The sequence below is a fragment of the Antechinus flavipes genome, chromosome X (genome assembly GCF_016432865.1).
Source record: "Antechinus flavipes isolate AdamAnt ecotype Samford, QLD, Australia chromosome X, AdamAnt_v2, whole genome shotgun sequence".
NCBI classification, from domain to species: domain Eukaryota; kingdom Metazoa; phylum Chordata; class Mammalia; order Dasyuromorphia; family Dasyuridae; genus Antechinus; species Antechinus flavipes.
Window position 1 is genome coordinate 53,276,402 of NC_067404.1, and position 24,333 is coordinate 53,300,734.

The window sequence follows — 24,333 nt, forward strand, 5'->3', positions numbered from 1 at the left end:
AATGAATGAGAATAAAGGGCGAGGGGCAGCTAGATGGCTCAGTACATAGCACACAGAGCCTGAATTCAGAAGGAGCTGAGGTCAAATCCAGCTTCAAACATTTAACACTTCTCAGCTATGTGACTCTGGACAAGTCACTTTACCTCTGTTGCCTCAGAAAAAAAGGAGGACAATGATGGTTCATCCTACTGTGTCATCTACTACCTCCCCTATAATAACAATTCTTTTTCCATAATGTCCCTCAGCATCACTTGTGATCTCCTCCAGCTGACTCTAAGCCCTATCCAATGTGTTTGTAACTGGCTAAGTGTCCTCTTATTGTCAGTGTCTGTCACTGTGTCTCTCCCCTTCTTCCTCCTCCTGATCTTATTCCAGTATCTTGTGTTCAAGGATCTCTTGAAGGAGAGAGAGGGAGGGAGCAAGGAAACTTATAAGTCAGCCCTGGAATTCAGGTGCTCCTGCCTCCAAGCCCCGTGTTTACCCATTAGGAGAACCAGCTGCCTCACCCCTCCCCACCATCACTCTCCCAGTTCTCTGTGGTCCTTTTTGATGTCTCTACCTTTGTCGCTCTTTCTGTGCTTTTGTCTGTCTCTTTAATGGAGTCTGCTTACTAACTGCTTTTCTCTCCTTACCCCCAATCCTCGGACTTTCCTTATTTCTCATAAAAGCACAGCATTAAAAGCCTTTAAGATCCAGAGCATCTTTTTAAGGCAGAAGACACTGAGATTTAAAGCAGGTGCTAAGTGCCTTGTGCAGGGTCACACATCTCTGAGTTTGTGAGGCAGCCTCTGCTTCAGTCTGTCCAGATCCTCAGCCCATGGCTCTCTCCTGCATGACCCCTCTCGGCTCCTTTGGCTCCAGCTCTCTCCTCATTGGTCTCATGCTTTTTCTCCCTTTCCTCCCTCCATTTGGACCCTTCCATCACCAGCCTGTGACTGTCAGGTATAGATTTAAAATCCCCCTCCCTTTCCCTGACCATCCGATCCACTGTGAGCACTTGTTGCCTCAGAGCATCCTCGGGCCCTGCTGCTTTTTCCCTCCTGTCTCACTGCACAGTCAGCACAGGGCCCAGACTTGTCCCCAGCACTCCCCCCTTAGCAAGTACTTTCTTCTTTTGCTCTGCAGCCATTGTCTGTCCTCCCACAGACACTCTCTGCTTTCTTTTCTGTATTTCTCCCAGGGGTTCACAATGTTCTCTTCACTTGCTTTTTCCCTTTTCTCCATCCCAGATCCCACTATTCTGTTTCCTTTGTCACTTTGCTCCCATCTCCAGGGCTTCCTTCCATTTATTTCTCAGCTTTGTCTGCCCTCCTTAATGGTACTTTCCATCTCCCTCCATCCTTATCTTCCATGGTATCTTCCCTATCTATTTCCTCTCTCCTCTTTTCCCATTGGCCCTTTCTCTCTACTTCTTCCTGTCACCTGGGTTTCTCAGCTTTGTCTCCTCTCGCTAATGGTACCTTCCTTCTCCCTCCATCTCTATGCTCCATGGTTCCTTCCCTTTGTATCTCCCCTCTCCACTTTTTCCAGTGGTCCTTTCCCAGTGGCTCTCTCCCTCTTCTTCCTCATCAGTCGTTCTTTCCCTTTTTCTTTCCCCACTTCTTATACTATGGTCTCTCCCTTCATTCTTTCTCCTTTAATCAAGGAGTTGCTCCTTTACATTGTCTCCTCCCTCCCCAACACTGTTTCTCCTTATCAATTTCCCTCGATCTTTTTTTTTTTGCTTTTTTACTTACTAGCACATCCTCTAAGTTCCCTTTCTTTTCCTGCCACCGCCATAACTTGTCAAATGATTTCTTCCCTCTTTTACTCTTCTTAATACGTAGTACTTCTTTTCATTTTATCCCTTTTCTATGCCAACCAGGCCCTTCTCATTTTCTCACTCGTTCTTCCCCTTACTTTAGTAGTATCTTCTTTCTCCCTGCCTTTATTCCCCATATTTCCTCCTTTTGTTTCCCCTCTTTCCTTTCCCAGTGATTTCTTCCACCTTCTTCTCTTCTCTCCTCTCTCCCTTCTAGTCCTTTCCTAATATAATACTTCTCTTTCTGTTTCTCTGTTTCTTTTTGTCCTTAATCTCCACCTGCCCAGAGGTCCCTTTCCCAAGATGTCTTTTCCACTGGACCCTTCTTCTTGCTCCTAGGCCCTACACAATTTCTTCAGTTCCAATATATGATACATTCTCTTTGGCCAATAGTCTCTTTCCTTTCTGCCTAAAGATATTCCTCCCTAGTGTGGGGTGTCTCTCCCATCCATGTTTCTCAAGTTAGCTCCCATGTTTAGTATATTATTCCCTTTGTCTCCTCTGCCACATCTGCATGTATACATGGTACCTGGAACTATGTATACCTTTTTCACCCAAGTGTTTTTGACCATTCATCACTCATAAAATTAAAGATTTAGAGATGGAAAGGACCTCAAGGCCATGAAATACAATTACTTTCTTCAGGGGAGGAACCTGAAATTCAGAAACTTGAAGTTACAGTCTATCACTGTCTCTCTGATTCCATCTTCTTAAACTTGTAATGAGATCTCTTTGTACCACCTGCTATCACTTTCCCTTCACAATCTCCCTTTCTAATGATCTTAGATATGTCTATCAACTCTCTCCACAATGGCCTTCCTTCATTCTCCTCTCCTTTCAAGATACAGATTCTTTCTATATTAATTTTCTTTCTCTATCTCTACTTCTGTGTTTGTCTTTATCTCTCTCTGTCCCTGTCTCCCTTCCCCCTTTTTCTCTCAGTTCTCTGTCTCCTTCTACCCTTTGGTCTGTCTCTCCCTGAAATCCATTGCCATCCCTTCCCTTTCCCTTTCTGTCTCTCCTCTTTCCACACTACTCTACTCCCTCCATTTCTCTGACTTCCCTACAATCCTCTTGTTTCTATTTCACGCTCCCTCCCTCTAGCCCAATGCTAAGTTACATGTTTCTTCTTTCTCTTTCAGTCACAGATTGAGTTTTGGACAATTACTCACAGGCTTCTACATATAATCTCAACATTTAACAGAGAAGTAATTGGAGACTGAGAGAGTGACAGAGATCTGCATAGAGTTATAGAGGCAGAGTGGAGAGTAGGATCTGCACTCAAATCATCTAGGCTCCAGGGACATGGCCGGGGCATTGGAAAGAGTGCTGGGCCTGGAGTTTGTCAGATGCAAGTTCAAATTAAATTTTGGATATTTCTTACTGAGTGATCCTGGACTAGTCACAACCTCAAAGTACTTTTTGCCTAAATTATTAAATAGGGACCATATAAGCAGCTGCATGGGCCCGTCCTAGGTATCAAATGAGACAGTATTTGCAAAGCATATTTTCTTCCTTTTAGATCTCTCCCTCTTCTTCTTCTCTTTCTTGTCTTTCAAAATCACAATCAACAATATTGCATTTGAGCTGAGGCATTTTCATCTCTGTCTTATCTCCATTAGAAATGGCCCCCTCCTTTTCTCCTCTCCAACCATTTCTTTCCTCCTCTGGCCATTCCCTATGTCTTTCCTCTACTCAAAGGTATTTTAATGCTCAATTTCTCCTCCCCTCTCAATCCTCCAAGGGGATTTCTTTCTTCTTTCCACAATTCCTCCTTTGGACCTTAAAGGTCATCAGAGCATCCCACAAATATCTTACAGAGGAGGAAGCTGAGCCTGACAGACCTTCAATGTCTTCCTGAAACAAATTCATGCATGAAAAGGTCTGAGGTATGATCTGATCTTAAGTTCTTTGCTCTCTCTATCATAGATTACCAGTTGCCTACCCCAGGCAATCTTCACTGTCCCTTTCTCTTTGGTCCTTGCTTGGTTTACTTAGTCTCCCATGGTCATAAAGATCTGCTTCCTTGACACTGTTCTCTTCCCTCTCTGGCTCTTTCATTGCCAAGGAACCTTCTCTCTCTGAAAATCTCTGCTTCTCCTGTGTGAAATCCACCTGTGTCTCTGTCTCCCTCTCTGCCTGCTGGACTAGCCTCCTCTCTGTGTCCCCACATCCTTGCTTGGCCCCTTCCTTTGACTCTTTCCTCTCTACAGGCTATTCAGTTCCCAGCATTTGACTTCCTTCCTCAAAAGCCTTTCCCTTCAATCTCAATCCCTCTTCCTCTACCCGTACATCAAATTGTTTTCCCCTTCTCTCTTAGAAAATCATAAAATATTAGAGAGTTGGAATGGACCTGAGATATCCACACACATCTATGGAAGAAAGAAAATAAAACTGAGCTGCAGAGTTTATGTGATGTGCTGAGGACCAAACAGCCAGTAAGGTTACAAGCAGATTTTGAGTACTTTACCTGTACTTACCATACTCTGCTTGTTGGAGACTTACTTTCTCTCTCTCCCACTATCCTTGCCTAGTGGGCTTTTTGCTGGTTCTCTTCCCCACTAACTCTCTTTGCTGCCCATTCCCTTCCACGGGCTTCCCCCCTCCCTGTTGCTCCCTCTATTTATCACTGAGAGGATCATCCACCTCGAAGAGCCCAGAGGGGCCAACTACATTTCCATCTTTTTTAGAAGAGGAAATTCAATGAAAAATGTTAAGTGTCTTAACCAACTCTTAATTTTCAGGAGCATGGTGCTAAATCAGGGTGATTGGACCCACTTAAAACCTTCTATGTGTTCTGACAATGAGCTCCCTCCTTGCCCCCACTGGGTCCTTTACCTCCCTCCTCTCCTTCCTCTCCCACCCTCCAAAGTGGTAACTTCCCACTCTCCATCTCCAATTACCAAAAAATCTTTTCCTTTGCTCTTTATCTCTCTCTGACTGTCCCTCCCAAACTGGCCCCCTCCAAGTGCTCTTCCCTCCTTATCCCCCCCATCTTCTGTTTTCCCACCTCTTTCCTTCTCCCCCTCTCCTTTGTACTCAATGGAGCTTGTCCTGCTCCTTCTTCCTGTCTCCTTTCCCCAGGACACTTTGGCAGCTTTTGCACTCTGCTTTCGAGGCACCAGAGCAAGGCCACAGAACCTTTTTCCCCCTTTCTATCACTGATACATCAAAAGTTTCCAGCTGGAAGGGACCATGACAGTGAACTGAGTCTCACATTGAAAAAACTGAAGCTTAATCTATTAAACGGAGCTGCTCCTGGACATCGAATAAGTAGGATTGTTCCTAACACTTGAACTCGGGTCCTCCTGACCCCAAGCACCCACTGGGAGAACCAGCTGCCTCACCCTCCAACATTACGCTCCCAAGTCTCTGTGGTCCCTACCCCTCGACTCTTACTTTCTGCTTTTCTCTGTCTCTGTCTGTCTCTAATGCAATTTCCTTTGTAACTACAACTTTCTCTCCGAGTATTTTCTCTTCTTTCTCATTCAACAATAGGATTTTAAAGAGTGAACATAAGTAAAAAATGTTTGGTTCATGTTCATCATTTAAGAGAAGAAGCTGAGGTTTAAAGCAGGTGCTAAGTGCCTTTCTCAGGGTCACAGAGTTCTACGTTTGTGAGGCAGCCTCCACTTCAGCCTGTCCTGACCCCCAGCCCATGGCTCTGTCCAGCACGGCCCCTCCCTCCGGCCCCAGCTCTCTCTTCCTTGGTCTCATCTTTCTTTTCTCCCTCTCCTCCCTCTACTTGGACTCTTCTATCACCAGACAGGGAGTGTCAGGTCTGACTCACACTGAGCCCTTGCTGCCTCCTGTCCATCCTCAGGCCCTGCTCCTTTATCCCTGCTGCTCTTCCCTCCTGTCCCTAGCACTCTCCCCTTAGCAGTGTTTTCTTCCTTTACTCTCTCACCCACAAACACATTCTGCTGTCTTCTCTGTATTTCCCCCAGATCTACAAGCATCCTCTATGCATGTTTTCTCCTTTTCTTGATCCCCGTTTTCCTTTCCTTTTTTCACTCAAATAGTGCATTCCTTTCTTCCCATCTTTTTCTCTGCTCCCTAATTGTAATTTTTTCTCCCCTCATAACTGTCCTCCCTTATCTATTCCTCTTGTCTCTCCCCAGTCCTGTTTACAATAGAACCTTCCTTCTTTCTTTCTCTCCTTTTTGCTAACCAGTGCTTTTGTCCCTTTATTTCTCCCCATGGCAGCCTCCTGCCATGGTATCTTCCTTCTCAGCCCCCTGCCACTTCCTATATCCTCTTCTGTAGCCTTTTCCCAGGCCCTGCCTTCTTTCTCTCTCTTCTCTGTAATCAGTGGTCCCTTGCCTTTCACTGTCCTTCATTCCCCCGTTCAATTAATTCTTTTCTTTTTTTTCACTCTGGTTGTGTGCTATTGTCCTTTCCCCCCATCCCCTGTGCTCTCTTCCTTTTCTCTCATTCCCTTCTCCAAGTGTCTCTTGTTTCTTTTCTCTTCTTTAGTATCCAATGTGTATAACTCTTTGTTCCTCTCCCTCTATCCATATCAGTCCCTCCTCATAGTCTCAGGCCTTCTCCCTTCTTCTGTGGTATCTTCCTGCTCTCTTCTCTTACTCCCGACCTCAGTTTCTTCTGTTTCCCTTTTCTTTCTCAGTGATTTTTTTCCTCTTGTTCTCTTCACTTTCTATTAGTCCTTTCCCTTTAATATCTCTTAGTCTGTGTGTATGTTTTTGTCTCTCTGTCTCACTCTGTCTCTGCATCCCGCTTTTCTTTTCTTTCTACTCTCTTGTCCCTTGCTTTTGTCACCAGCTAATTCCCTCAAGGTCACTTGTCATCCTTTTCCCAAGTGATATTTTCCATTTCTTTCTTCCTCTCCTTTCCTAGGCCCTGCTCCAGGCTTCTGCATCAAAGCCTATTGCCCAGCATTCCCTCCCTTATTTCCTTCCTCTCCTCTTTCTTTATTCCTGACTTTACTTTGTTTCTTTCTCCCCATGTTTAGGGAGCTCTCACTTTTTTCTTTCTATACCACCAAGGGATCTTACTGTCCTCTGTTTCCTCCTCTCATCCAAAATGGTCTCTTCCCTTCCTTTCTTTCTCTCTTCCTTCTCCAGTTATGCTTTTTCTTCTTTCTCCCACCCTGGCTAAGTCCTTGGCTCACAGTCTGTATTCATACTTCATGCCAGGCTTCTCTTTTTGTCTCCCCAAGGACCTTACTCCTCCTTTACTCTTGCCTTCCCTTTCCCCCCCCAAATCTCCTTTTCTTTCCCCTGACCAATGGTCTTTTCCACTCTGTCTCCTTCCATCACACTCAAGGCCTTAGATTTATAGTTGGAAGGGAATTACTGTTGATAAAATACAACTTCTCATGGCAGGGGTAGAAACTGAGGCTCAGAGAGGAAGTGCTTGCCCAGACTCACAGAGAAAGTGTCTGAGTCCAGAGCTAAACTCATGCTGATCTAAATTCAAGGAAAAGATCTGTCTGTTGTGACATCTAGTTGGCTTTTCCAGTATGACTCAGCTGCCTTTTTTTCTATGTGTCTCCCCATCTCATCTCTCTCATCTGGTCTTATGCTTTTGTCTTCATCTCTCTCTTCAAGGGCCTTTCTGCATGTTCCCTCCCCTTTCCAATTATAGAAGACTACCCTTCTTTCTCTATATTTTCTGTCTCTTCCCATCTTCCCCCTGTCTCTCTCACTTCTCTCTCTCTTTCTACCCTTTGGTCTTGCTCTGCTTTTGACTTTTTCTTTTGACTCACTAGTTGACTGTTTCTCAGGCCTCCCCACAAGGCTCCTGGCTGTATTTCACCTTCTCTCCCTTCATACCAATACCAAGGGGTAAGTTTCTTCTTTCTCCTTCAATCCCAGAAGCTCCAATATGATCTTGGATGAATTCTCAGAAGTTCTGGAGTCCAGTGTTATTATTTTAGAGAGGAAGGAGCCAGATCTGAGAGAGTAGAAATGTCACACACAGTTATAGAAGAGCTTTGGAGGTAATATCTGGACTCAGGCCAACCAGGCTCCAGGGACACTGCTTGTGCAGCAGACAGAATGCTGGGTCGGAACTCAGGAAGACCTGGTTTCAAATGCAGCCTTAGGCATTTACAAGCTGTGTGACCCTGAGCAGATGAGAACCTCTCTATGCCTCAGTTTTCTAAAGAGCAAAGTGAATATATTGGTAATACCTACTTCAGAGGGCTGATGAAGAGATCAAATGTGGCCATCTTTATAAAGCACTTAGCACAACGTCTGACACAAGGTAACTACTCTAACAAATGATTTCCTTCTTTCCCCTTCCCCAGTCCCTTCTTCTTTTGGGATCTCTACCTCTACTCTACTCCCTTGTGATTCAAAACCTGTCAACAATTCCATACCAGCACTTTCACTCTAACTCACCTAAATTTAAGATTATACCTTCCCAGTCTCCCTCTCCAGCACATTCTCTCCCTCTCTTTTTATTCCCTTTGGATCTGTCCCCTCATCAGTGATCTGTCAAATCTCTCTCTTTGTCCTTCCAATTCAATTACTGAGGGCTCTATTGGCCCTTTCCATCATTCCTTGGATTTCCAAGGGACCTTGAAGGCCCTATTACTGATAGAGGGGAAAACAGAGACTGAGAGAACTTCAGGCACTTGCTGAGGCTGATTCCGCTTGAAAATGGCTCAGACTGGATTTTATGGCAGTCCGGTGCAGGGTTCTCTGCATCTTTAGTAGCCAGTGGCCTCCCCACAGCCCTTCCCCAGGTGTCCCTTCCTCTCTAATGACCTTTCTAATACCTCCCTGTTGTCTGGACTTCTGCCCCTCACATTCCCTCCCAGTGGAATCTTCCCTCTCTAGCTCCCCATTACCCAGAAGTCTTCTCTCTCTCAGAGTCTCCCTGTCTCCACCTGTGTGTCTGTCTCTGACTCTCTGTACTGGAGTAGCCTCCGCTCTCTCTGCCCACAGGCTCACTCGGCCCCTTCCTTTGACTCTCCCTGTGCTCTGTCCATGGTGCTGAGTTAGCTGCTTGTCTCTTGCTGCCAGAAGCCATTTCCCTGAATCTCCATCCTCTGTCTCTGCCCCCTTGGCAGGTAATTTTTCCTTCTGTCCTGTCCAAGCCCAGAATCTGAGAGAGCTGGAAGCTGACTGAGCGGCCTTTCTAGTCCCAGAGGACGTGTTGTAGCCGAGGAAGTGGTGACAGTTAAAGACTTGTCCAGGGCCAAACAGCCACTGATTTTAGGGGGAAGAAATTGAACCCTGTTATTTATATTCAGCTTCACGTATTCTTTTCTCCATATGAGTCAGCTGTGAGGGACCCTTCAGGTTGTCGAGTTTTGTCACCATGTATTCTCAGTTGTCTCTTCCGAACCTCTCTGTACCCCTGTCCAGAACTGTCCCTTCTCTTTCTGCCTCTTCCTCTCCCCTGTCTCCTTCTTTCCCTTTCTGCTCTCCTTCAACAGTTTCCTTCTCATTCTCAACACATTTATAAAGACTCTGTCCTTTGATCTCCCCCTCTCTAGTGGACATTCTCTTGATCTCTCCCTATCACTACATTTAAAACAAGATTTCTCTGTGTGTCTCTACCATAAAACATATACTAGTCATTTCCAGCTTCTTTCATCACTCTTAGCATTCTAATTGTAAAGCAAAGGATCTCAGGATCAAAAAATAAACCACTTTCTACAGGTGAGGAAACTGAGGCTGAGGAGACTCTAAATTACTGTCTATCGCTGTCTCTGGGTGTGTCTATCTGGGAAACATTCTAAAAAGATCTCCCTACATCCCCTATTCTCCCTTCCCTTTCCCGCTCTCCCCATCCTCTGCCCTCTGTAATGTTTTCCCTCTGTCTCTCAGCTCTCACAAATCTATTACCTGATTCTCACTCTGTATATTCTCCTTTTCCCATTGCTCCAATGTTATTGGAGATTTAGAACTTACAGTATTCTTAGGCACCACTGATGAAGAGTTCCTTCTAGGAAGGAAGGAAGCAAAACAGGGATTAAGAACCTGAGTGGCAGTAAAGGTTGGGCTGTACAATGTACAAATGTTAATGTGTTTTGTTCCCATGATAACAATGGGAAGGAGGGACTATTAATGCCACCTCATAGAACTCAGTAAACTAAGACAGTCAACTGAGGGAGACAGAGGTCACACAACTTGCCCAGAACCAAAGAACCAGTAAATGTCTGGGGATTATTGATATTGACAGAAATTGAATTTATTTCTGCCTGACACTAGGCCCATCACTATATCCACTGTACCACCCAGCCCTCTCACACAACGATCTCTGTGTGCCTTTTTTCTGTCCCTTCATTTGTAGTATCAGAATTATATGTCTAAACATATTCCATAATTCTCTCTCCATCTCACATATATTTGCTGCCTCTTGTCAAGCTCTGTTGCTCTGTTTTCCTCTTCATTGTAAACCTATTGCTTCTCTTTAATTTCTCTCTCTCTTTCTCTCCTCTGCATGTTTACAGATATCTGACATCTTCAGGGTCATCAATTGAACCCCTTCTTTTTAAAGCTCATGAAATTTAGGTGTAAACAAGTTAACATGTCCATATAAATACAGCCAGTGAGTTTATGAAGAAAAATGAGAAACCAACCCTCCCTGGTTCAAATCCTAGGCTATGAAATGGACTTTTTCCTCTCTATGACAGGACTCAGCTCTGCTTCTTCCTGACTCTAGGGCTGTATCTCCAAGTACTAAAGCATCACTATCTTCAGGATCTCTTCCTTTTATATCTTGACACCATCATCACCTTCTGTTTCTGACTCTCTCCTGGACTAGCCTCCACTCTATCTCTATCTGCTTCTACCCTATCTTAAGTATTTTTCCCTTCTCTATTGGAAAAGCATTGGAAAAGAGAGAGGGAATAAAGTCTAACCAACCCAGAGACCTCTTCTGAAAGAAAAGGAAGCTGAGAAAAGGAGTTTATGTGATGTGCTGAGGGACATACAAACAGTATGCTTACAAGAGGAGTTTGAACATACATCATTTTTGTGTCAGCATACACAAAAATGTAGGATTACTTTGTGTTTCCCCCATGATCCATGTCTAGTGGGCCTTTCTCTGGTTCTCTTCCCCACTAACTCTCCTTCCTGATTTTCAGTCCTATGGGACTTGCCCTTCTCTCTCCCTCAATGACAGAATCATCCAATGTGAAGGACACCTAAGTGGCCAACTCCATCTCTATCTTTTTAGAGGAAGAAATTCAAACTAAGAAGAGTTAAATGGCTGAAACAGCTATTAATTTTCAAAACAAATTAATGACTGAGGGTGATTTGGCCCCACATCCCTCCACCTTCTATCTGTTCTAGCAAACAGCTCCCTCCCGGTCCATCCCCTTCTTCTTCAGAAATGTCCCCACTGGGTTCTCCAGCTACTTGCTCTTAACCTCTTTCCCCCACAATGACTTCTTCCCTCTCTCCCTCAATTACCAACTATTCTTTTCTCTCTGGGTCTCTGTCTTTGTAATCCCCTTCCCCAAACTGGCCCATCCCAAGGGCTCTGCCTTCTGCCTTTTGGTGCTCATCCCCTGTCGTCCATCCCTTTTTGTCCTCCCCTTTTCCTTTGTACAAAGTGGGCCTTGTCCTGCTGCGTCTCCTTGATCGCACTCCACAGAAGCCTCTGGCAGCGCTGCCACCACAGCAAGCTCAATTAGCCTGAGAAAGTTCTTTTTCTGTCACTTATAGGATGCCTCACATAGAGGCAGAAAAAATTAAGGAAAATCTATTCTAACCCTGAAGAAACTAAGGATTAGACATATAAGGAGAACTGATTCTGGGAGAGGGAGCAAGGAAGCTTATAAGTCAGCCCCAGAATTCAGATCCCCCTGATTCCAGGCCTCAAGGTTTAGCCATTAGGAGAACCAGCTGCCTCGTGACCCCCCTGTGTCACTCTCCCAGGTCTCTGTGGTCCCTTTTTGGTGTCTTTCTATCTTTGTCACTATTTCTGTGCATTTCTCTGTCTCTCTAATGGAGTTTGCTTACTAACTGCTTTTCTCTCCTCCTACCTCAAACCTCAGACTTTCCTCTTCTTTCTCATAAAAGCACAACATTAAAAGCCTTTGAGATCAAGAGCATCATTTACAAGTAGAAGAAACTGTGGTCTAAAGCAGGTGCCAAGGGCCTTTTGCAGGGTCACACATCTCTGAGTTTGTGAGGCAGCCTGTCCTGACCCCCAGCCCATGGCTTTGTCCAGCATGGCTCCTCCCTGCCCCTTTGGCTCCAGCTCTTTCCTCATTGGTCTCATAGTCTCGGATAAGGAATTCTCTTCCTTTTCCCTGACCATCCAATCCACTGTGAGCCCTTGCTGCCTCAGAGCATCCTCAGGCTCTGCTGCTTTATCCCTCCTGTCTCACTGCACAGTCTGCACAGGACCCAGACTTGTCCCCAGCACTCCCCCCTTAGCAAGTACTTTCTTCTTTTGCTCTGCAGCCATTGGCTGTCCTCCCACAGACACTCTCTGCTTTCTTTTCTGTATTTCTCCCAGGGGTTCACAATGTTCTCTTCACTGTTTCTTTCCTTTTCTCCATCCCAGGCCCCACTATTATCTTCCCTTTGTCACTCTGACCCCACCTCATGTGCTTCCTTCCATTTATTTCTCAGCTTTGTCTGCCCTCCTTCATGGTACTTTCCATGTCCCTCCATCCCCATCATCCATGGTATCTTCCCTATCTATTTCCTCTCTCCTCTTTTCCCATTGGCCCTTTCTTTCTACCTCTTCCTGTCACCTGGGTTTCTCAGTTTAGTCTCCCCTCCCTAATGGTACTTTCCATCTCCCTCCATCCTTATCTTCCATGGTATCTTCCCTATCTATTTCCTCTCTCCTCTTTTCCCATTGGCCCTTTATCTCTACCTCTTCCTGTCACCTGGGTTTCTCAGTTTAGTCTCCCCTCCCTAATGGTACCTTCCTTCTCCCTCCATCTCTGTGCTTTATGGTTCCTTCCCTTTGTATCTCCCCTCTCCAGTTTTTCCAGTGGTCCTTTCCCAGTGGCTCTCTCCCTCTTCTTCCTCATCAGTGGTTCTTTCCCTTTTTTTTTCCCCCATCTTATACTATGGTCTCTCCCTTCATTCTTTCTCTGTCTTTTCTCTAATCAGTGATCTGTTCCTTTACATTGTCTCCTCCCTTTCCCAACATTGTTTATCTTTTTCATTTTCTCTCATCCTTTTCTCTTTTTTTGTTTTTTTCCTTACTACCACATCCTCTAAGTTCCCTTTATTTTCCTGCCACCCACGTAACTTTTCTAATGATTTCTTCTCGCTTTTTCTCTTCTTACTATGTAGTGCTTTTTTTCGTTTTATCGCTTTTCTATGCCAAAAAGGCTCTTCTCATTTTCTCACTCCTTCTTTTCTTTTCTTTAATAGTATCTCCATTCTCGTTTTATTCCCCATATTTCCTCCTTTTGTCTCCCCTTCTTCCTTTCCCAGTGATCTCTCCCTTCTGGTCCTTCCCTGAAACTACTCTCTTTCTCTGGCTCTGTGTGTTTGTGTGTGTCTGTGTTTTTCCATGTATCTCTTTTTGTCTCTCACTCTGTCTCTCTTTCTCCTTAATCTCCAGCTGCCCTCCCCTTTCCCAAGATTCTTTTCTACTGGATCCTTCTTCTCCTTTCCCCTAGGCTCTACACAACTTCTTGAGTTTGACTCAAAAATTCTCTATCACCAATATTCTATTTCCTTTCTGCCTAATGGTACTGATCCCTGGTGGGAGATTTTTCTCCCTCCTATATTTAGCATATTCTTCCCTTTGTCTCCTCCACCCCATCCCATCTTAGTCACTTCTTCCTTCTTCTCACATCCAAAATGGCTCCCTCTATTTTGCTTTCCTTTCTTTTTCACCCAAAGATCATTTTCTCTTCTTCACTTCACCTTTGTCTTCACTACCTCAATTGTGCTAGTGATACTCTTCTGCCATATATCTTGGTGGCCTTTTTTCCTTCTCTCTCCCCAGAAACCTAGTCAAAATCCTCTTTCTCCTTTCTCCTCTCTCCCCAGTAGTCTCTTTCTCTTTCCACTGAACCATGGTCTTTCCCCCACTATCTCCTTGCATCACTCATGAAATCATAGATTTATAATTGGCAGAGACAGAACATATATCAAAAAAGTATTTTTGACCTTTCATTACTCATAGAATGATGAATTTAGAGATGAAAAGGACCAGAGACCCATGAAATACAATTACTTTCTTCAGGAAGCAAATTGAGGCCCAGAAACTCTAAATTCCTGTCTATCAGTGTCTCTCTGTATCCATCTGCCTAAACTTCTAACAAGATCTCTCTACATCATCTCCTCTCACTTTCTCTTCACAATCTTCCATTCTAATGACCTCGGGAATGTCTTTCACCCCTCCCACAATGCACTTCCTTAATTCTCCCTCTCCCTTCAAGTTGCAGATTCTTTGTATATTATTTAGCTTTCTGTGTCTCCTCTTCTGTATTTGTCTCTATCTTTCTCTGTCTCTGTCTCCCTTTCCCCCTTTTTCTCTCACTTCTCTTTTCCTTTCTACCCTTTGGTCTGTCTCTCCCTGAAATCCATTGCCATCCCTTCCCTTTCCCTTTCTTTCTCTCCTCTTTTCACACTACTCTACTCCCTCCATTTCTCTGACTTCCCTACAAACTTCTTGTCTCTATTTCACGCTCCCTCCCTCTAGCCCAATGCTACGTTACATGTGGCTTCGTTCTCCTTCAATCACAGATTAAGTTTTGGATATGTCCTCACATATTATCTCATCAATTGAGAGGGAAGGAAGCTGAGAAGGGGAGAGTGACAGAGTCTGCATAGAGTTATAGAGGCAGAGTGGAGAGTAGGATCTGCACTCAAATCCGCGAGGCTCCAGGGATGTGGCCTGTGCATTGGAAAGAGTGCTGGGCCTAGAGTCTGTCGGACCCGAGTTCAAATTAAATTTTAGATATTTCTTAGCTGAAAGAACCAGGGCTAGTCACAGTCTCAATGCACTTTTTGCCTTAACTATAAAATGGGGATCTTGTAAGCAGCTGCATGGAGCTGTCCTAGGTATCAAATGAGACAATATTTGTAAAGCATATTTTCTTCCTTTTAGATCTCTCCCTCTACTTCCCTCTCTTGTCTTTCAAACTGACAGTCAGCAATTTTGCAGTACCACTTTTCATCTCTGCTTATCTCCACTGTAAATGGCCCCCTCCTTTTCTCCCTTTCCATCATTTTCTCTCCCCCTCTGGCCATTCCCTGTGTCTCTCCCCCTACTTAAAGGTATTTTAATGCTCAATTTCTCCTCACATCTCAGTCCCCCAAGAAAATTTCTTTTTCTTTTCCATCATTCTTAGGATTTTAAGCATGAAAGGGATCTTAAAGGTCATCAAAGCAGCCCTCGAATTTATTACAGAGGAGGAAGCTGAGCCTGACAAACCTTCAGTGTCTTCCTGAAACAAATTCATGCATGAAAAAGGTCTGAGGTTTGCTCTGAACTCAACTGCTTTACTCTCTCCATCCTTAATTGCCACTTGCCTACCCCACACAATCCCCATTGTTCTTTTCTCTTTGATCCTTGATCCTTTGATCCTTTACTTAGTCCCCCATGGTCATAAAGATCTGCTTCCTTGACACTGTTCTCTTCCCTCTCTGGCTCTTTCATTGCCAAGGAATCTTCTCTCTCTGAAAATCTCTGCTTTTCCTGGGTGGAATCCCCCCGTGTCTCTGTCTCCCTCTCTGCCTGCTGGACTAGCCTCCTCTCTGTGTCCCCACATCCTTGCTTGGCCCCTCCCTCTGACTCTTTCCTCTCTACAGGCTATTCAGTTCCCAACGTTTGTCTTCCTTCCTCAAAAGTCTTTCCCTTTAATCTCAATCTCTCTGCCTCTACACTTACACCAAGTAGTTTTCCCCTTCTCTATTGGAAAAGCATAAAATATTAGAGTTGGAATGGGTCTGAGTGTCCATGCAGTCCAAACACATCTATTGAGAGAAAAGGAACCTGAGCTGCAGAGTTTATGTGACATGCGGAGGCCCAAACAGCCAGTAAGGCTACAAGCAGAGCTGGAGCACTTTCCCTCTACTTACCTTACTCTGGTTGTTGGACACTTATCTTTCTCTGTCTCCCACCATCCAGGCTAAGTGGAACTTTTGCTGTTTCTCTTCCCACTATCTCCCTTTCCTGCCCTTCCACTTCTGCCCTCTCCTTATCACTGAGAGGATCATCCAACTGGAAGAGCCCAGAGTGGCCAACTACACTTCCATCGTTTTTAGAGGGGATCTTCCTATCTGCCCACAGGCTCACTCGGCCCCTTCCTTTGATGCTCCCTGTTCTCTGTCCATGGTACTGAGTTAGCTGCATGTCTCTTGCTGCAAGAAGCCCTTTCCCTGAATCTCCATCCTCTGCCCCCATGGCTGATAATCTTTCCTTCTCTCCTGTCCAAGCCCAGAATCTCAGAGCTGGGGGCTCTTTCTAGTCCCAGAGGACTTGTTATAGCTGAGGAAGTGGTGACAGTTAAAGACTTGTCCAGGGCCAAACAGCCACTGATTTTAGGGGGAAGACATTGAACTCCTCTTATTTATATTCAGCTTCACGTATTCTCTTCCCCACGTGAGTCTGCTGTGTTTCTCTACCCACACCTGGTGCACTTTCTCCTTGTCTGTCTCCTCACTCAGTGGCCTCTTCCCACTGGCTGTTCTGTCCTGATCCATCCTGCCTGTGGGGATCCATCACTCTTCCTCCTTAAATCACAAACCTCAAGGGGAAGGAACTGGTGGAGGCCACATCCCAGCACACCTGGCTCAGAGGCCTGAGGGAGGTTACGTGACTGGCTCACCTAGAAATTGTCCAGCTAAGTTGTGAACTCAGCTGGATGTGACTGAGAATAAGGGCCTAGGGGCAGCTAGATGGCTCAGTGCATAGCACACAGGGCCTGGAGTCAGAAGGATCTGAGGTCAAATTCAGCTTCAAACATTTAACACTTTCCACTGTGTGACCCTGGATAATTCACTTATAACTCCAATTGCCTCAGGAAAAAAAGAATGATGGTTCAGCCTATTGTGTGCCCTGTTGCCTCTCCCTCTAATCACAATTCCCTTTCGATTATATCCCTGCAATGTCACTTGTGATTTGCTCCAGCTGTCTCTAAGCCCTATCCAATGTGGTTATAACTTACCAAGTGTCCTTGTCTTCTTCTCAGTTTCTGTCACTGTGTCTTTTCTATTCTTCCTCCTGATTTTATTCTAGTATCATGTTCATTTCCTTTTGGGTTTCCTCAATAACTACTCTAAACCATGGTTTCTTCCTTTCCCAGTGTCCTTAATGGTCTTTTCCCTTTTTTTCTCCACTCTTCCCTCCCAGTGATACCTTTCTCATTTCTTCCCACCATCCTCACAGTTCCCTTTTGCCCTTCTCTTTTTTCTCCTTTCTCTTTGCTCTCTACCCAATAGGCTATTTTCTCACACACACCCCATTTCACAGTGATTCCATCCTATTATTTCTCTCTTTCTTTCCCTCTTCCAAATGTTATTCTCCTGTTGCTCTCATGCCAGTGTTCTCTTCCCTTTGTCAACCTTAATGATCTCTTCCATCACGATCACTTTTTTCTTATGGCCTATGACCTTTATTCTCTCCCTCTTTTTCTCAACCAGTGGTCCCCTCTGTGTGTCTGTCTCCTTCTCCTCATTGTCCCATGCTCTCTCCAACCCTAGGACTACGTCATCTTTGATCTTTGCCTTTTTTCTATTCCTTGGTTCTACTTAATTCTTAATTTTTGATTCTTTGATTCTCCCTTGAAGACCTTTGATCTCTCCCTTGTTTTCTCCCTCTCCCCACACCCTGATGGTCTCTTTATTTTTGCCTTTTCCACCTCTTCATTTTGTTTCTCCCCTCAAGAATGAATGGACCTAAAATTCCATCCATCGAATGGATGGTCCCCACACCATCTATTCTCAGTTGTTTCTTCCTACTGTCTCTCTACCCCAATCTAGAATGGTCCCTTCTCTTTGTTTCTCTTCCTCTCCCCCATCTCCATGGGTTCTTTCCCTTTCTGCTCTCCTTCAGCAGTTTTCTTCTCTTTCTCAACACATTTATAAAGATCCTTTGATCTCCCCTTTCTAGTGGACTTTCTCTTGATCTCTCCCTATCACTAGTATTTTAACAACATTTCTCTCTATGTATCTCTACCACAAAACATACACTAATCATTTTCCCCTTCTTTCATCACTCTTAGCATTAGAATTTTAGAGCAATAAAGGATCTCAGGGTTGAAAAAACCACTTTCTTCAGGCGAGGAACCTGAGGCTGTGGGGACTCTAAATTACTGTCTATTGCTGTCTCTGTGTGTGTCTCTCTGGAAAACATTCTAAAAAGATCTCCCTACATCCCCTATTCTCCCTTGCTTTTCCCTCTCTCCCCATCCTCTGCCTCTGTAATGTTTTCCCTCTATCTTTCAGCTCTCAGAAATTTCTTACCTGATTCTCACTCTGTGTAGTATTCTCCTTTTCTCATGGATTCCAGTGTTATTGGAGATGTAGAACTCACAGCATTCTTAGACACCATTGATGACCAATTCCTTTTAGGAAGAAAAGAAGGAAAATAAGAATTAAGTCCATGAATGGCAGTAAAGGTTATACTCTACAATGTACAAATATTAATGTGTTTTGTTGGGAAATAGGGCATATTATTACCACCTCGTAGAGCTCGGTAAACTGAAGGAGACAAAGGTTAAACAACTGGTGCAGAGCAAAAGAGCTAGTAAATGTCTGGGGGTTATTGATACTGACAAAATTTGAATTTATTTCTTCCTGATAATAGGCCCATCACTATATACATTGTACCACCCAGCTCTCTCTCACCATTATCGCTTTATCCTTTTTCTTTGTCTCATCGTTTGTGGGATCCAAATTTTGTGTCTAAACATATTCCACGATTCTCTCTCCCTCACACATATATTTGCTGCCTCTTGTCAAGCTGTTTTTTGTCTTCCTCTTCATTGTAAATATATTGCTTCTCTTTCATTTCTCTCTCTCTCCCTCTCCCTCTGTCTTTCTTCTGCATATGTGCAGTTATCTGACATCTTCAGGGCCACTGGGTTCAACCTCCTCTTTTTAAAGCACAAGAAATTCAGGTTTAAACAAGTTAACATATCTATGGGAAAACAACCAGAGACAATATAAAAAAATTAGAAACCAACCCTCCCTGATTCCAAATCCTAGACTATGAAACGGACTTTCTCCTCTCTATCCCAGGACTCAGCTCTGCTTCTTCCTGACTCTAGGGCTGTAACTCCAAGAACTAAAGCATCAGTGTCTTCAGCATCCCTTCCTTTTGTATCTTGACACCATCATCACCTTCTGTCTCTGACTCTCTCTCCTGGATTAGCTTCCACTCTATCTCCCACATCCTCACTTGTCCCCTTCCTTTGACTCTCCTTTTGCTCTGTCCATGGTGTTCCCTTTCCTCTATATCTGTTCCCTACTCAGAATCCACCGCTCCCCTATATTAAGTTTTTTTCCCTTCTCTATTGGAAAAGCATCAAACGTTAGGGAAAGGGAATAAAATCTAACCAGTCTAACCAAGGAAACTGAGAAAAGGAGTTTAAGTGATGTGCTGAGGGACACACAACCAGTACGCTTACAAGAGGGGGTTGAACACATCACTTTTTCTCAACATACTGTGTTCTGGTTGGTAGGAGGATGACTTTGTGTCGCTCCCATGATCGATGCCTCGTGGGCCTTTCTCTGGTTCTCTTTCCCACGAACTCTCCTTCCTGACCTTCACTCCCATGGGAATTGCCGTTCTCTCTCCCTCAATGATAGAATCGTCCAATGGGAAGGGTCCCTAAGTGACCAACTCCATCTCCATCACTTTTAGAGGTAGAAATTCAAGCTGGGAAAACTGAAGTGACATGAACAGCTCTTAATTTTCAGAAACAAATTGCTGGGTCCTTCAGCTCCTTGCTCTCTGCCTCTCCCCCAACAATAACTTCTTTCTCTCCCTCAAATTACCAACTATTCTTTTCTCTCTGGGTCTCCCTCTTTGCACTGCCTTTCCCCAAAATGGCCCATCCCAAGGGCTCTGCCTTCTGCCTTTTGGTGCTCATGCCCTGTCGTCCATCCCTTTTTATCCTCCCCCTTTCCTTTGTACAAAGTGGGCCTTGTCCTGCTGCGTCTCCTTGATTGCACTCCACAGAAGCCTCTGGCAGCGCTGCCACCACAGCAAGCTCACTTAGCCTGAGAAACTTCTCTTTCTGTCACTTATAGGATGCCTCACATAGAGGCAGAAAAAACTAAGGAAAGTCTATTCTAACCCTGAAGAAACTAAGGATTAGACATATAAGGAGAACTGATTCTGGGAGAGGGAGCAAGGAAGCTTATAAGTCAGGCCCAGAATTCAGATCCTCCTGATTCCAGGCCTCAAGGTTTAGCCATTAGGAGAACCAGCTGCCTCGTGACCCCCCAGTGTCACTCTCCCAGGTCTCTGTGGTCCCTTTTTGGTGTCTTTCTATCTTTGTCACTATTTCTGTGCATTTCTCTGTCTCTCTCTAATGGAGTTTGCTTACTAACTGCTTTTCTCTCCTCCTACCTCAAACCTCAGAATTTCCTCTTCTTTCTCATAAAAGCACAACATTAAAAGCCTTTGAGATCAAGAGCATCATTTACAAGTAGAAGAAACTGTGGTCTAAAGCAGGTGCCAAGGGCCTTTTGCAGGGTCACACATCTCTGAGTTTGTGAGGCAGCCTGTCCTGACCCCCAGCCCATGGCTTTGTCCAGCATGGCTCCTCCCTGCCCCTTTGGCTCCACTCTTTCCTCATTGGTCTCATAGTCCCGGATAAGGAATTCTCTTCCTTTTCCCTGACCGTCCAATCCACTGTGAGCCCTTGCTGCCTCAGAGCATCCTCAGGCTCTGCTGCTTTATCCCTCCTGTCTCACTGCACAGTCTGTACAGGACCCAGACTTGTCCCCAGCACTCCCCCCTTAGCAAGGACTTTCTTCTTTTGCTCTGCAGCCATTGTCTGTCCTCCCACAGACACTCTCTGCTTTCTTTTCTGTATTTCTCCCAGGGGTTCACAATGTTCTCTTCATTGTTTCTTTCCTTTTCTCCATTTCAGATCCCACGATTCTCTTTCCTTTATCAATGTGCCCCCACCTCCTGTGCTTCCTTCCATTTATTTCTCAGCTTTGTCTGCCCTCCTTCATGGTACTTTCCATCTCCCTCCATCCCCATCATCCACGGTATCTTCCCTATCTATTTCCTCTCTCCTCTTTTCCCATTGGCCCTTTCTCTCTACTTCTTCCTGTCACCTGGGTTTCTCAGTTTAGTCTCCCCTCCCTAATGGTACCTTCCTTCCCCCTCCATCTCTGTGCTTTATGGTTCCTTCCCCGTGTATCTCCCCTCTCCAGTTTTTCCAGTGGTCCTTTCCCAGTGGCTCTCTCCCTCTTCTTCCTCATCAGTGGTTCTTTCCCTTTTTTTTCCCCCATCTTATACTATGGTCTCTCCCTTCATTCTTTCTCTGTCTTTTCTCTAATCAGTGATCTGTTCCTTTACGTTGTCTCCTCCCTTTCCCAACATTGTTTATCTTTTTCATTTTCTCTCATCCTTTTCTTTTTTGTTGTTTTTTTTCCTTACTACCACATCCTCTAAGTTCCCTTTATTTTCCTGCCACCCACGTAACTTTTCTAATGATTACTTCTCTCTTTTTCTCTTCTTACTATGTAATGTTTTTTTTTCGTTTTATTGCTTTTCTATGCCAGCTAAGCTCTTCTCATTTTCTCACTCCTTCTTTGCCTTTCTTTAATAGTATCTCCATTCTCGTTTTATTCCCCATATTTCCTCCTTTTTTCTCCCCTTCTTCCTTTCCCAGTGATCTCTCCCTTCTGGGCCTTCCCTGAAACTACTCTCTTTCTCTGGCTCTGTGTGTTTGTGTGTGTCTGTGTTTTTCCATGTATGTCTTTTTGTCTTTCACTCTGTCTCTCTTTCTCCTTAATCTCCAGCTGCCCTCCCCTTTCCCAAGATGTCTTTTCTACTGGATCCTTCTTCTCCTTTCCCCTAGGCTCTACACAACTTCTTGAGTTTGACTCAAAAATTCTCTATCACCAATATTCTATTTCCTTTCTGCCTAATGGTACTGATCCCTGGTGGGAGATTTTTCTCCCTCCTATATTTAGCATATTCTTCCCTTTGTCTCCTCCACCCCATCCCATCTTAGTCACTTCTTCCTTCTTCTCACATCCAAAATGGCTCCCTCTATTTTGCTTTCCTTTCTTTTTCACCCAAAGATCATTTTCTCTTCTTCACTTCACCTTCGTCTTCACTACCTCAATTGTGCTACTGACACTCTTCTGCCATATATCTTGGTGGCCTTTTTTCCTTCTCTCTCCCCAGAAACCTAGTCAAAATCCTCTTTATCCTTTCTCCTCTCTCCCCAGTAGGCTCTTTCTCTTTCTACTGAACCATGGTCTTTCCCCCACTATCTCCTTGCATCACTCATGAAATAAATCATAGATTTATAATTGGCAGAGACAGAACATATATCAAAAAGTATTTTTGACCTTTCATTACTCATAAAATGATGAATTTAGAGATGAAAAGGACCAGAGACCCATGAAATACAATTACTTTCTTCAGGAAGCAAATTGAGGCCCAGAAACTCTAAATTCCTGTCTATCAGTGTCCGTCTCTCTGTATCCATCTGCCTAAACTTCTAACAAGATCTCTCTACATCATCTCCTCTCACTTTCCCTTCACAATCTTCTTTGCTAATGACCTCGGGAATGTCTTTCACCCCTCCCACAATGCACTTCCTTCATTCTCCCTCTCCCTTCAAGTTGCAGATTCTTTGTATATTATTTAGCTTTCTGTCTCCTCTTCTGTATTTGTCTCTATCTTTCTCTGTTTCTGTTTCCCTTTCCCCCTTTTTCTCTCACTTCTCTTTTCCTTTCTACCCTTTGGTCTCTCTCTCCCTGCAATCCATTGCCATCCCTTCCCTTTCCCTTTCTTTCTCTCCTCTTTCCACACTACTCTACTCCCTCCATTTCTCTGACTTCCCTACAAACTTCTTGTCTCTATTTCACGCTTCCTCCCTCTAACTCAATGCTACGTTACATGTGGCTTCTTTCTCCTTCAATCACAGATTGAGTTTTGGACATGTCCTCACAGGCTTCTACGTATAAGCTCATCAATAGAGAGAGAAGGAAGCTGAGACTGGGAGAGTGACAGAGATCTGCATAGAGTTATAGAGGCAGAGTGGAGAGTAGGATCTGCACTCAAATCCGCGAGGCTCCAGGGATGTGGCCTGTGCATTGGAAAGAGTGCTGGGCCTGGAGTCTGTCGGACCCGAGTTCAAATTAAATTTTAGATATTTCTTAGCTGAAAGAACCAGGGCTAGTCACAGTCTCAATGCACTTTTTGCCTTAACTATAAAATGGGGATCTTGTAAGCAGCTGCATGGAACTGTCCTAGGTATCAAATGAGACAATATTTGTAAAGCATATTTTCTTCCTTTTAGATCTCTCCCTCTACTTCCCTCTCTTGTCTTTCAAACTGACAGTCAGCAATTTTGCAGTACCACTTTTCATCTCTGCTTATCTCCACTGTAAATGGCCCTCTCCTTTTCTCTCTTTCCAACACTTTCTCTCCCCCTCTGGCCATTCCCTGTGTCTCTCCCCCTACTTAAAGGTATTTTGATGCTCAATTTCTCCTCACATCTCAGTCCCCCAAGAAAATTTCTTTTTCTTTTCCATCATTCTTAGGATTTTAACCATGAAAGGGATCTTAAAGGTCATCAGAGCAGCCCTCGAATATATTACAGAGGAGGAAGCTGAGCCTGACAAACCTTCAGTGTCTTCCTGAAACAAATTGATGCATGAAAAAGGTCTGAGGTTTGATCTGAACTCAACTGCTTTACTCTCTCCATCCTTAATTGACACTTGCCTACCCCACACAATCCCCATTGGTCCTTTCTCTTTGTTCCTTGCTTGGTTTACTTAGTCTCCCATGGTCATAAAGATCTGCTTCCTTGACACTGTTCTCTTCCCTCTCTGGCTCTTTCATTGCCAAGGAATCTTCTCTCTCTGACAATCTCTGATTCTCCTGGGTGGAATCCACCTGTGTCTCTGTCTCCCTCTCTGCCTGCTGGACTAGCCTCCTCTCTGTCCCCACATCCTTGCTTGGCCCCTCCCTCTGACTCTTTCCTCTCTACAGGCTATTCAGTTCCCAACGTTTGTCTTACTTCCTCAAATGTCTTTCCCTTTGATCTCAATCTCTCTGCCTCTACACTTACACCAAGTACTTTTCCCCTTCTCTATTGGAAAAGCATAAAATATTAGAAAGTTGGAATGGGTCTGAGTGTCCATGCAGTCCAAACACATCTATTGAGAGAAAAGGAACCTGAGCTGCAGAGTTTATGTGACATGCTGAGGCCCAAACAGCCAGTAAGGCTATAAGCAGAGCTGGAGCACTTTCCCTCTACTTACCTTACTCTGGTTGTTGGACCCTTACCTTTCTCTGTCTCCCACCATCCTGGCCAAGTGGGCCTTTTGCTGTTTCTCTTCCCACTAACTCCCTTTCCTGCCCTTCCACTTCTGCCCTCTCCTTATCACTGAGAGGAGCATCCAACTGGAAGAGCCCAGAGT

At 44.5% G+C, this 24,333-nt stretch overlaps 1 protein-coding gene and 1 long non-coding RNA gene across 4 annotated transcripts in view; one reads left to right on the top strand and one right to left on the bottom strand.

Annotated features, from left to right (window-relative positions):
- The window catches only part of LOC127542729 (uncharacterized), a 147,806-nt gene that overhangs the window by 70,419 nt on the left and 53,054 nt on the right, over positions 1-24,333 (bottom strand). For both annotated transcript variants that reach the window (XR_007948805.1, XR_007948804.1), the window contains 3 exons: positions 19,375-19,597; positions 18,556-18,803; positions 18,172-18,272 (listed from right to left, as the gene is read on the bottom strand). This is a non-coding gene — a long non-coding RNA (uncharacterized LOC127542729). The remainder of the gene's footprint in view (positions 1-18,171; positions 18,273-18,555; positions 18,804-19,374; positions 19,598-24,333) is intronic.
- The window catches only part of LOC127542726 (uncharacterized), a 58,451-nt gene that overhangs the window by 27,559 nt on the left and 6,559 nt on the right, over positions 1-24,333 (top strand). Inside the window, exon 2 of one of the 2 annotated variants that reach the window (XM_051968495.1) lies at positions 22,242-23,536. The exons of the other annotated variant lie outside the window; for it this stretch is intronic. The gene's annotated coding sequence lies outside the window, so the exon portion shown is untranslated. Of the gene's footprint in view, positions 1-22,241; positions 23,537-24,333 lie in introns of those variants that run through there. 2 annotated transcript variants of the gene reach the window in all.